This window comes from Oncorhynchus keta, chromosome 34 (assembly GCF_023373465.1).
Source record: "Oncorhynchus keta strain PuntledgeMale-10-30-2019 chromosome 34, Oket_V2, whole genome shotgun sequence".
NCBI lineage: Eukaryota > Metazoa > Chordata > Actinopteri > Salmoniformes > Salmonidae > Oncorhynchus > Oncorhynchus keta.
This window is the reverse complement of record NC_068454.1, coordinates 1481223-1496039: the sequence shown is the minus strand read 5'-3', so window position 1 is coordinate 1496039 and position 14817 is coordinate 1481223. Positions and strand designations below refer to the sequence as shown.

Genomic DNA, 14817 nt, shown 5'->3' with positions numbered 1-14817 from the left:
AGAGCCCTATATAGTGGACTACTATAGACCAGAGCCCTATTCCCTATATAGTGCACTACCATAGACCAGAGCCCTATATAGTGCACTACTTTAGACCAGAGCCCTATTCCCTATATAGTACACTACTATAGACCAGAGCCCTATTCCCTATATAGTGCACTACTTTAGACCAGAGCCCTATATAGTGCACTACTTTAGACCAGAGCCCTATTCCCTATATAGTACACTACTATAGACCAGAGCCCTATTCCCTATATAGTGCACTACTTTAGACCAGGACCAATATGGGTTCCATTCGGGACACGACCTGTGTTTGTGTTCTAGGGGCGTCCAGGCTCCATGTGGGGGGGCACTGAATAGAGGGACCACAGTGTTTATACATCTATACACACAGCACACAGAAAGAGGATTTTACCAGCAAAGGCAGAGGCTTCCTGCAATCACAGGCACGTAAACACACACACACACACACACACACACACACACACACACACACACACACACACACACACACACACACACACACAAATACACCACAGCCCAGAGCCTACCAATACACCACAGCCCAGAGCCTACCAATACACCACAGCCCAGAGCCTACCAATACACACCGCAGCCCAGAGCCTACCAATACACACCAGAGCCCAGACCCTACCAATACACACCACAGCCCAGAGTCTACCAATACACACCAGAGCCCAGAGTCTACCAATACACCACAGCCCAGAGCCTACCAATACACACCGCAGCCCAGAGCCTACCAATACACACCACAGCCCAGAGCCTACCAATACACACCACAGCCCAGACCCTACCAATACACACCACAGCCCAGAGTCTACCAATACACACCACAGCCCAGAGTCTACCAATACACCACAGCCCAGAGCCTACCAATACAACACAGCCCAGAGCCTACCAATACACCACAGCCCAGAGCCTACCAATACACACCACAGCCCAGAGCCTACCAATACACACCACAGCCCAGAGCCTACCAATACACACCACAGCCCAGAGCCTACCAATACACACCACAGCCCAGAGTCTACCAATACACCACAGCCCAGAGCCTACCAATACACACCACAGCCCAGAGCCTACCAATACACACCACAGCCCAGAGCCTACCAATACACACCACAGCCCAGAGTCTACCAATACACCACAGCCCAGAGCCTACCAATACACCACAGCCCAGAGCCTACCAATACACCACAGCCCAGAGCCTACCAATACACCACAGCCCAGAGCTTACCAATACACACCACAGCCCAGAGCCTACCAATACACACCACAGCCCAGAGTCTACCAATACACCACAGCCCAGAGCCTACCAATATACACCACAGCCCAGAGCCTACCAATACACCACAGCCCAGAGCCTACCAATACACCACAGCCCAGAGCCTACCAATACACCAGAGCCCAGAACCTACCAATATACACCACAGCCCAGACCCTACCAATATACACCACAGCCCAGAGCCTACCAATATACACCACAGCCCAGAGCCTACCAATACACCAGAGCCCAGAACCTACCAATATACACCACAGCCCAGACCCTACCAATATACACCACAGCCCAGAGCCTACCAATATACACCACAGCCCAGAGCCTACCAATATACCAGAGCCTACCAATATACCAGATCCTACCAATACACCACAGCCCAGAGCCTACCAATACACACCACAGCCCAGAGCCTACCAATATACCAGAGCCCAGAGCCTACCAATATACCAGAGCCCAGACCCTACCAATATACACCACAGCCCAGAACCTACCAATATACCAGAGCCTACCAATATACCAGAGCCCAGGGCCTACCAATATACCAGAGCCTACCAATATACCAGAGCCTACCAATATACACCAGAGCCCAGAGCCTACCAATATACCAATATACTTCTGTAGCTCAGTTGGTAGAGCATGGCGCTTGTAACGCCAGGGTAGTGGGTTCGATCCCCGGGACCACCCATACGTAGAATGTATGCACACATGACTGTAAGTCGCTTTGGATAAAAGCGTCTGCTAAATGGCATATATTATTATTATTATTACCAGAGCCTACCAATATACCAGAGCCCAGGGCCTACCAATATACCAGAGCCCAGACCCTACCAATATACACCACAGCCCAGAACCTACCAATATACCAGAGCCCAGAGCCTACCAATATACCAGAGCCCAGGGCCTACCAATATACCAGAGCCTACCAATATACCAGAGCCTACCAATATACACCAGAGCCCTGAGCCTACCAATATACCAGAGCCTACCAATATACCAGAGCCCAGGGCCTACCAATATACCAGAGCCCAGACCCTACCAATATACACCACAGCCCAGAACCTACCAATATACCAGAGCCCAGAGCCTACCAATATACCAGAGCCCAGAGCCTACCAATATACCAGAGCCTACCAATATACCAGAGCCTACCAATATACCAGAGCCTACCAATATACCAGAGCCCAGAGCCTACCAATATACCAGAGCCTACCAATATACCAGAGCCTACCAATATACCAGAGCCCAGAGCCTACCAATATACCAGAGCCTACCAATATACCAGAGCCTACCAATATACCAGAGCCTACCAATATACACCAGAGCCCAGAGCCTACCAATACACACCCCAGCCCAGAGCCTACCAATATACCACAGCCCAGAGCCTACCAATACACCACAGCCCAGAGCCTACCAATACACCACAGCCCAGAGCTTACCAATACACACCACAGCCCAGAGCCTACCAATACACACCACAGCCCAGAGTCTACCAATACACCACAGCCCAGAGCCTACCAATATACACCACAGCCCAGAGCCTACCAATACACCACAGCCCAGAGCCTACCAATACACCACAGCCCAGAGCCTACCAATACACCAGAGCCCAGAACCTACCAATATACACCACAGCCCAGACCCTACCAATATACACCACAGCCCAGAGCCTACCAATATACACCACAGCCCAGAGCCTACCAATACACCAGAGCCCAGAACCTACCAATATACACCACAGCCCAGACCCTACCAATATACACCACAGCCCAGAGCCTACCAATATACACCACAGCCCAGAGCCTACCAATATACCAGAGCCTACCAATATACCAGATCCTACCAATACACCACAGCCCAGAGCCTACCAATACACACCACAGCCCAGAGCCTACCAATATACCAGAGCCTACCAATATACCAGATCCTACCAATACACCACAGCCCAGACCCTACCAATATACACCACAGCCCAGAACCTACCAATATACCAGAGCCTACCAATATACCAGATCCTACCAATATACACCACAGCCCAGAGCCTACCAATATACACCACAGCCCAGAGCCTACCAATATACCAGAGCCTACCAATATACCAGATCCTACCAATACACCACAGCCCAGACCCTACCAATATACACCACAGCCCAGAACCTACCAATATACCAGAGCCTACCAATATACCAGAGCCCAGGGCCTACCAATATACCAGAGCCTACCAATATACCAGAGCCTACCAATATACACCAGAGCCCAGAGCCTACCAATATACCAGAGCCTACCAATATACCAGAGCCCAGGGCCTACCAATATACCAGAGCCCAGACCCTACCAATATACACCACAGCCCAGAACCTACCAATATACCAGAGCCCAGGGCCTACCAATATACCAGAGCCTACCAATATACCAGAGCCTACCAATATACACCAGAGCCCTGAGCCTACCAATATACCAGAGCCTACCAATATACCAGAGCCCAGGGCCTACCAATATACCAGAGCCCAGACCCTACCAATATACATCACAGCCCAGAACCTACCAATATACCAGAGCCCAGAGCCTACCAATATACCAGAGCCCAGAGCCTACCAATATACCAGAGCCTACCAATATACCAGAGCCTACCAATATACCAGAGCCTACCAATATACCAGAGCCCAGAGCCTACCAATATACCAGAGCCTACCAATATACCAGAGCCCAGAGCCTACCAATACACACCCCAGCCCAGAGCCTACCAATATACCAGAGCCCAGAGCCTACCAATATACCAGAGCCTACCAATATACACCAGAGCCCAGAGCCTACCAATACACACCCCAGCCCAGAGCCTACCAATATACCACAGCCCAGAGCCTACCAATACACCACAGCCCAGAGCCTACCAATACACCACAGCCCAGAGCCTACCAATACACCAGAGCCCAGACCCCACCAATATACACCACAGCCCAGACCCTACCAATATACACCACAGCCCAGAGCCTACCAATATACACCACAGCCCAGAGCCTACCAATACACCACAGCCCAGAACCTACCAATATACACCACAGCCCAGACCCTACCAATATACACCACAGCCCAGAGCCTACCAATATACACCACAGCCCAGAGCCTACCAATATACCAGAGCCTACCAATATACCAGATCCTACCAATACACCACAGCCCAGAGCCTACCAATACACACCACAGCCCAGAGCCTACCAATATACCAGAGCCCAGAGCCTACCAATATACCAGAGCCCAGACCCTACCAATATACACCACAGCCCAGAACCTACCAATATACCAGAGCCTACCAATATACCAGAGCCCAGGGCCTACCAATATACCAGAGCCTACCAATATACCAGAGCCTACCAATATACACCAGAGCCCAGAGCCTACCAATATACCAGAGCCTACCAATATACCAGAGCCCAGGGCCTACCAATATACCAGAGCCCAGACCCTACCAATATACACCACAGCCCAGAACCTACCAATATACCAGAGCCCAGAGCCTACCAATATACCAGAGCCCAGACCCTACCAATATACACCACAGCCCAGAACCTACCAATATACCAGAGCCTACCAATATACCAGAGCCCAGGGCCTACCAATATACCAGAGCCTACCAATATACCAGAGCCTACCAATATACACCAGAGCCCAGAGCCTACCAATATACCAGAGCCTACCAATATACCAGAGCCCAGGGCCTACCAATATACCAGAGCCCAGACCCTACCAATATACACCACAGCCCAGAACCTACCAATATACCAGAGCCCAGAGCCTACCAATATACCAGAGCCCAGGGCCTACCAATATACCAGAGCCTACCAATATACCAGAGCCTACCAATATACACCAGAGCCCTGAGCCTACCAATATACCAGAGCCTACCAATATACCAGAGCCCAGGGCCTACCAATATACCAGAGCCCAGGGCCTACCAATATACCAGAGCCCAGACCCTACCAATATACACCACAGCCCAGAACCTACCAATATACCAGAGCCCAGAGCCTACCAATATACCAGAGCCCAGAGCCTACCAATATACCAGAGCCTACCAATATACCAGAGCCTACCAATATACCAGAGCCTACCAATATACCAGAGCCTACCAATATACCAGAGCCTACCAATATACCAGAGCCTACCAATATACCAGAGCCCAGAGCCTACCAATATACCAGAGCCTACCAATATACCAGAGCCCAGAGCCTACCAATATACCAGAGCCTACCAATATACCAGAGCCTACCAATATACCAGAGCCTACCAATATACACCAGAGCCCAGAGCCTACCAATATACCAGAGCCTACCAATATACCAGACCCTACCAATACACCAGAGCCCAGAGCCTACCAATATACCAGAGCCTACCAATATACCAGACCCTACCAATACACCAGAGCCCAGAGCCTACCAATATACCAGAGCCTACCAATATACCAGAGCCTACCAATATACACCAGAGCCCAGAGCCTACCAATATACCAGAGCCTACCAATATACCAGACCCTACCAATACACCAGAGCCCAGAGCCTACCAATATACCAGAGCCTACCAATATACCAAACCCTACCAATACACCAGAGCCCAGAGCCTACCAATATACCAGAGCCTACCAATATACCAAACCCTACCAATACACCAGAGCCCAGAGCCTACCAATATACCAGAGCCTACCAATATACCAGAGCAATATGGTATCTTAGACTACTTCCAGCCCGTCTCAGACATCACCTCCCTGACATTTCTTACTATACCGCAATCCATCCCACCGTCACCAACCCCCCTCCCCTACACCAAGCACAGCCTAGCCCCGTCCAAGTACCCCTGTGTCTAGCTCTCCTCCATCTTCCCTCCCCTTCTCTGGCTGGGGCATGATCAATGTGAAAGGCTGCTGATTTATTTTTGAAGAGCAGGAGACCCACTTCCTCCTTGCCAGCTGAGGGAGGAGGAGGGGGAGGAGGAGGAGGAGGAAGGGGGGGGTGGGGGGAGGAGGAGGGGAGGAGGAGGGGGAAGAGGAGGAGGAGGAGGAGGAGGAGGAGGAGGAGGAGGAGGGGGGAGGAGGAGGAGGAGGAGGAGGAGGGAGGAGGAGGAGGGGGAGGAGGAGGAGGAGGAGGAGGAGGAGGAGGAGGAGGAGGAGGAGGAGGGAGGTGTACGTGGTACACAACATATGTCATCAATCTGCACTGGCAGAGAAGAGAGATGGAGGGTTGGGTGGCTGTCTAATGTCTACTTTATTGTAAACATACCCAGTAAGCATCCATCCGTCTGCGTCGAGCCCAGGGACATGATCCCCATTCTCTCTCACTATTTCAACGCCACCTTTCCTCCCTGAGAACAACAACGCATTAGGATGCAGAATGACACAAGCTATGCCTTAATACTAGGACGAGGTGACAACACCATCCACGTTGAAGCTACATCTACTTTCCCATACCTCACTTCTTTAAAAAAACGTGCATCTTTGGCGATCTCTTTATATCTAAACCCCCCTCCCAGCCCCGTTACTGTGACTCTATGATTCCACTAGCTAGGTGCTTTACAATCTGAGGCCCAGAATAGAACCAGGCAATTACCTGTAAGACTCTCTCATACAGACACGTCAGCCCTGTTATCCATGTCAGCCCTGTTATCCACGTCAGCCCTGTTATCCATGTCAGCCCTGTTATCCATGTCAGCCCTATCAGCCCTGTTATCCATGTCAGCCCTGTTATCCATATCAGCCCTGTTATCCATGTCAGCCCTATCAGCCCTGTTATCCATGTCAGCCCTGTTATCCATGTCAGCCCTGTCAGCCCTGTTATCCATGTCAGCCCTGTTATCCATGTCAGCCCTGTTATCCATGTCAGCCCTGTTATCCATGTCAGCCCTGTTATCCATGTCAGCCCTGTTATCCATGTCAGCTCTGTTATCCATGTCAGCCCTGTTATTCATGTCAGCCCTGTTATCCATGTCAGCCCTGTTATCCATGTCAGCCCTGTTATCCATGTCAGCCCTGTTATCCATGTCAGCCCTGTTATCCATGTCAGCCCTGTTATCCATGTCAGCCCTGTTATCCATGTCAGCCCTGTTATCCATGTCAGCCCTGTTATCCATGTCAGCCCTGTTATCCATGTCAGCCCTGTTATCCATGTCAGCCCTGTTATCCATGTCAGCCCTGTTATCCATGTCAGCCCTGTTATCCATATCAGCCCTGTTATCCATGTCAGCCCTGTTATCCATGTCAGCCCTGTTATCCATGTCAGCCCTGTTATCCATGTCAGCCCTATCAGCCCTGTTATCCATGTCAGCCCTGTTATCCATATCAGCCCTGTTATCCATGTCAGCCCTGTTATCCATGTCAGCTCTGTCAGCCCTGTTATCCATGTCAGCCCTATCAGCCCTGTCAGCCCTGTCAGCCCTATCAGCCCTGTTATCCATATCAGCCCTGTTATCCATGTCAGCCCTGTTATCCATGTCAGCCCTGTTAGTCATGTCAGCCCTGTTATCCATATCAGCCCTGTTATTCATGTCAGCCCTGTTATCCATATCAGCCCTGTTATCCATGTCAGCCCTGTTATCCATGCCAGCCCTGTTATCCATATCAGCCCTGTTATCCATGTCAGCCCTGTTATCCATGTCAGCCCTGTTATCCATGTCAGCCCTGTCAGCCCTGTTATCCATGCCAGCCCTTTTATCCATGTCAACCCTGTCAGCCCTGTTATCCATGTCAGCCCTGTTATCCATGTCAGCCCTGTTATTCATGTAAGCCCTGTTATCCATGTCAGCCCTGTTATCCATGTCAGCCATGTCAGCCCTGTTATCCATGTCAGCCCTGTTATCCATGTCAGCCCTGTTATCCATGTCAGCCCTGTTATCCATATCAGCCCTGTTATCCATGTCAGCCCTGTTATCCATGTCAGCCCTATCAGCCCTGTTATCCATGTCAGCCCTGTTATCCATGTCAGCCCTGTTATCCATGTCAGCCCTGTTATCCATGTCAGCCCTGTTATCCATATCAGCCCTGTTATCCATGTCAGCCCTGTTATCCATGTCAGCCCTGTTATCCATGTCAGCCCTGTTATCCATGTCAGCCCTGTTATCCATGTCAGCCCTGTTATCCATGTCAGCCCTGTTATCCACATCAGCCCTGTTATTCATGTCAGCCCTGTTATCCATGTCAGCCCTGTTATTCATGTCAGCCCTGTTATCCATGTCAGCCCTGTTATCCATGTCAGCCCTATCAGCCCTGTTATCCATGTCAGCCCTGTTATCCATGTCAGCCCTGTTATCCATGTCAGCCCTGTTATCCATGTCAGCCCTGTTATCCACGTCAGCCCTGTTATTCATGTCAGCCCTGTTATCCATGTCAGCCCTGTTATCCATGCCAGCCCTGTTATCCATATCAGCCCTGTTATCCATGTCAGCCCTGTTATCCATGTCAGCCCTGTTATCCATGTCAGCCCTTTTATTCATGTCAGCCGTGTTATCCATATCAGCCCTGTTATCAATGACAGCCCTATCAGCCGTGTTATCCATATCAGCCCTGTTATCAATGACAGCCCTATCAGCCCTGTTATCCATGTCAGCCCTGTTATCCATGTCAGCCCTATCAGCCCTGTTATCCATGTCAGCTCTGTCAGCCCTGTTATCCATGTCAGCCCTGTTATCCATGTCAGCCCTATCAGCCCTGTTATCCATGTCAGCCCTGTTATCCATGTCAGCCCTGTTATCCATGTCAGCCCTGTTATTCATATCAGCCCTGTTATCCTTGTCAGCCCTGTTATCCATGTCAGCCATGTTATCCATGTCAGCCCTGTTATCCATGTCAGCCCTGTTATCCATATCAGCCCTGTTATCCATGTCAGCCCTGTTATTCATGTCAGCCCTGTTATTCATGTCAGCCCTGTTATCCACGTCAGCCCTGTTATCCATGTCAGCCCTGTTATCCATGTCAGCCCTGTTATTCATGTCAGCCCTGTTATCCACGTCAGCCCTGTTATCCATGTCAGCCCTGTTATTCATATCAGCCCTGTTATCCACGTCAGCCCTGTTATCCATGTCAGCCCTGTTATTCATATCAGCCCTGTTATCCTTGTCAGCCCTGTTATCCATATCAGCCCTGTTATCCATGTCAGCCCTGCTATTCATGTCAGCCCTGTTATTCACGTCAGCCCTGTTATCCACGTCAGCCCTGTTATCCACGTCAGCCCTGTTATCCATGTCAGCCCTGTTATTCATGTCAGCCCTGTTATCCATGTCAGCCCTGTTATCCATGTCAGCCCTGTTATCCATGTCAGCCCTGTTATCCATGTCAGCCCTGTTATCCATGTCAGCCCGGTTATTCATATCAGCCCTGTTATCCACGTCAGCCCTGTTATCCATGTCAGCCCTGTTATTCATATCAGCCCTGTTATCCATGTCAGCCCTGTTATCCATGTCAGCCCTGTTATCCATATCAGCCCTGTTATCCATGTCAGCCCTGCTATCCATGCCAGCCCTATCAGCCCTGTTATCCATGTCAGCCCTATCAGCCCTGTTATCCATGTCAGCCCTGTTATCCATGTCAGCCCTGTTATCCATGTCAGCCCTGTCAGCCCTGTTATCCATGTCAGCCCTGTTATTCATGTCAGCCCTGTTATCCATGTCAGCCCTGTTATTCATATCAGCCCTGTTATCCTTGTCAGCCATGTTATCCATGTCAGCCCTGTTATCCATGCCAGCCCTGCTATTCATGTCAGCCCTGTTATTCATGTCAGCCCTGTTATCCACGTCAGCCCTGTTATCCATGTCAGCCCTGTTATCCATGTCAGTCCTGTTATTCATGTCAGCCCTGTTATCCACGTCAGCCCTGTTATCCATGTCAGCCCGGTTATTCATATCAGCCCTGTTATCCACGTCAGCCCTGTTATCCATGTCAGCCCTGTTATTCATATCAGCCCTGTTATCCTTGTCAGCCCTGTTATCCATATCAGCCCTGTTATCCATGTCAGCCCTGCTATTCATGTCAGCCCTGTTATTCATGTCAGCCCTGTTATCCACGTCAGCCCTGTTATCCATGTCAGCCCTGTTATCCATGTCAGCCCTGTTATTCATGTCAGCCCTGTTATCCATGTCAGCCCTGTTATCCATGTCAGCCCGGTTATTCATATCAGCCCTGTTATCCACGTCAGCCCTGTTATCCATGTCAGCCCTGTTATTCATATCAGCCCTGTTATCCATGTCAGCCCTGTTATCCATGTCAGCCCTGTTATCCATGCCAGCCCTGTTATCCATGTCAGCCCTGTTATCCATGCCAGCCCTATCAGCCCTGTTATCCATGTCAGCCCTATCAGCCCTGTTATCCATGTCAGCCCTGTTATCCATGTCAGCCCTGTTATCCATGTCAGCCCTGTCAGACCTGTTATCCATGTCAGCCCTGTTATTCATGTCAGCCCTGTTATCCATATCAGCCCTGTTATCCATGACAGCCCTGTTATCCATGTCAGCCCTGTTATCCATGTCAGCCCTGTTATCCATGTCAGCCCTGTTATTCATGTCAGCCCTATCAGCCCTGTTATCCATGTCAGCCCTGTTATCCATATCAGCCCTGTTATCCATGACAGCCCTGTTATCCATGTCAGCCCTGTTATCCATGTCAGCCCTGTTATCCATGTCAGCCCTGTTATTCATGTCAGCCCTGTTATCCACGTCAGCCCTGTTATCCATGTCAGCCCGGTTATTCATATCAGCCCTGTTATCCACGTCAGCCCTGTTATCCATGTCAGCCCTGTTATTCATATCAGCCCTGTTATCCTTGTCAGCCCTGCTATCCATATCAGCCCTGTTATCCATGTCAGCCCTGCTATTCATGTCAGCCCTGTTATTCATGTCAGCCCTGTTATCCACGTCAGCCCTGTTATCCATGTCAGCCCTGTTATCCATGTCAGCCCTGTTATTCATGTCAGCCCTGTTATCCATGTCAGCCCTGTTATCCATGTCAGCCCTGTTATTCATATCAGCCCTGTTATCCACGTCAGCCCTGTTATCCATGTCAGCCATGTTATTCATATCAGCCCTGTTATCCTTGTCAGCCCTGTTATCCATATCAGCCCTGTTATCCATGTCAGCCCCTGCTATTCATGTCAGCCCTGTTATTCATGGCAGCCCTGTTATCCACGTCAGCCCTGTTATTCATATCCCTGTTATCCATGTCAGCCCTGTTATTCATATCAGCCCTGTTATCCTTGTCAGCCCTGTTATCCATGTCAGCCCTGTTATCCATGTCAGCCCTGTTATCCATGCCAGCCCTGTTATCCATATCAGCCCTGTTATCCATGTCAGCCCTGCTATCCATATCAGCCCTGTTATCCATGTCAGCCCTGTTATCCATATCAGCCCTGTTATCCATGTCAGCCCTGCTATCCATGCCAGCCCTATCAGCCCTGTTATCCATGTCAGCCCTGTTATCCATGTCAGCCCTGTTATCCATGCCAGCCCTATCAGCCCTGTTATCCATGTCAGCCCTGTTATCCCTGTCAGCCCTGTTATCCATGTCAGCCCTGTTATCCATCCATGTCAGCCCTGTTATCCCTGTCAGCCCTGTTATCCATGTCAGCCCTGTTATCCATCCATGTCAGCCCTGTTATCCATGTCAGCCCTGTTATCCATGTCAGCCCTGTTATCCATGTCAGCCCTATCAGCCCTGTTATCCATGTCAGCCCTGTTATCCAAATCAGCCCTGTTATCCATGTCAGCCCTGTTATCCATGTCAGCCCTATCAGCCCTGTTATCCATGTCAGCCCTGTTATTCATGTCAGCCCTGTTATCCATGTCAGCCCGGTTATTCATATCAGCCCTGTTATTCATATCAGCCCTGTTATCCATGTCAGCCCTGTTATCCATGTCAGCCCTGTTATCCATGTCAGCCCTGTTATCCATGTCAGCCCTATCAGCCCTGTTATCCATGTCAGCCCTGTTGACAGTCTCAGCTCAGAGTGAAGGTACAGAACATCAGACACCATGACAGACAATAACTCAACCTTCACAAGTAACATTTATGATCTACAAAGAGAGGACTGTTCACTGAGACGGATGATCTACAAAGAGAGGACTGTTCGTTGAGACGGATGATCTACAAAGAGAGGACTGTTCACTGAGACAGATGATCGACAAAGAGAGGACTGTTCATTGAGACGGATGATCTACAAAGAGAGGACTGTTCGTTGAGACGGATGATCTACAAAGAGAGGACTGTTCATTGAGACGGATGATCTACAAAGAGAGGACTGTTCTTTGAGACGGATGATGTACAAAGAGAGGACTGTTCTTTGAGACGGATGATCGACAAAGAGAGGACTGTTGATTGAGACGGATGATCGACAAAGAGAGGACTGTTGATTCAGACGGATGATCTACAAAGAGAGGACTGTTCTTTGAGACGGATGATCTACAAAGAGAGGACTGTTCATTGAGACGGATGATCTACAAAGAGAGGACTGTTCATTGAGACGGATGATCTACAAAGAGAGGACTGTTGATTGAGACGGATGATGTACAAAGAGAGGACTGTTCTTTGAGACGGATGATCTACAAAGAGAGGACTGTTGATTGAGACGGATGATGTACAAAGAGAGGACTGTTCTTTGAGACGGATGATCTACAAAGAGAGGACTGTTCATTGAGACGGATGATCTACAAAGAGAGGACTGTTCATTGAGACGGATGATCTACAAAGAGAGGACTGTTCGTTGAGACGGATGATCTACAAAGAGAGGACTGTTCTTTGAGACGGATGATCTACAAAGAGAGGACTGTTCACTGAGACGGATGATCTACAAAGAGAGGACTGTTCATTGAGACGGATGATCTACAAAGAGAGGACTGTTCATTGAGACGGATGATCTACAAAGAGAGGACTGTTCATTGAGACGGATTATCTACAAAGAGAGGACTGTCAACCCTGAGACGGATGATCTATCCAAGAGAGGACTGTATCATGAGTCAGCCCGGATGATCTACAAAGAGAGGACTGTTCGGATGATTGAGACGGATGATCTACAGAGGACTGATTCGGATTCTACAAGAGAGGACTGTTCTTTGAGACGGATGATCTACAAGAGTCAGGACTGTTCCATTGAGACGGATGATCTACAAAGAGAGGACTGTTCATTCAGACGGATGATCTACAAAGAGAGGACTGTTGATTGAGACGGATGATCTACAAAAGAGAGCCCTGTTATCCATTCAGCCCTGTTCACTGTTGTTTGAGACGGATGATCTACAAAGAGAGGACTGTTCATTGATGTCATCTATCAGCCCTGATGATATCTACAAAGAGAGGACTGTTCTTTGAGACGGATGATCTACAAATCCAGAGACTGTTGATTGAGACGGATGATGTACAAATGTCAGGACTGTTCTTTGAGACGGATGATCTACAAAGAGGACTGTTGATTGAGACTGTTATCCATGTCAGTTATCCATGTCAGGACTGTTATTTGTCAGCCCGGATGATCTACAAAGAGAGGACTGTTCATTGAGACGGATGATCTACAAAGAGAGGACTGTTCCATGAGACGGATGATCTACAAAGAGAGTCAGACTGTTGATCAGACGGATGATCTACAAAGAGAGGACTGTTCTTTGAGACGGATGATCTACAAAGAGAGGACTGTTCACTGAGACGGATGATCTACAAAGAGAGGACTGTTCATTGAGACGGATGATCTACAAAGAGAGGACTGTTCATTGAGACGGATGATCTACAAAGAGAGGACTGTTCATTGAGCGGATGATCTATCAAAGAGAGGACTGTTCGTTGAGACGGATGATCTACAAAGAGAGGACTGTTCGTTGAGACGGATGATCTACAAAGAGAGGACTGTTCATTGAGCCCGGATGATCTACAAAGAGAGGACTGTTCTTTGAGACGGATGATCTACAAAGAGAGGACTGTTGATTGAGACGGATGATGTACAAAGAGAGGACTGTTCATTGAGACGGATGATCTACAAAGAGAGGACTGTTCATTGAGACGGATGATCTACAAAGTCAGAGGACTGTTCTTTGAGCCCGGATGATCTACAAAGATCAGGACTGTTGATTGAGACGGATGATGTACAAAGAGAGGACTGTTCATTGAGACGGATGATCTACAAAGAGAGGACTGTTCATTGAGACGGATGATCTACAAAGAGAGGACTGTTCATTGAGACGGATGATCTACAAAGAGAGGACTGTTCATTGAGACGGATGATCTACAAAGAGAGGACTGTTCATTGAGACGGATGATCTACAAAGAGAGGACTGTTCATTGAGATGGATGATCTACAAAGAGAGGACTGTTCGTTGAGACGGATGATCTACAAAGAGAGGACTGTTCACTGAGACAGATGATCGACAAAGAGAGGACTGTTCATTGAGACGGATGATCTACAAAGAGAGGACTGTTCGTTGAGACGGATGATCTACAAAGAGAGGACTGTTCATTGAGACGGATGATCTACAAAGAGAGGACTGTTCTTTGAGACGGATGATGT

The 14817-nt window shown here is 49.1% G+C and overlaps 1 protein-coding gene across 4 annotated transcripts in view; it reads right to left on the bottom strand.

Annotated features, from left to right (window-relative positions):
- Positions 1–14817, bottom strand: part of LOC118381802 (partitioning defective 3 homolog B-like) — a 414310-nt gene that overhangs the window by 260099 nt on the left and 139394 nt on the right. The window lies entirely within an intron of this gene.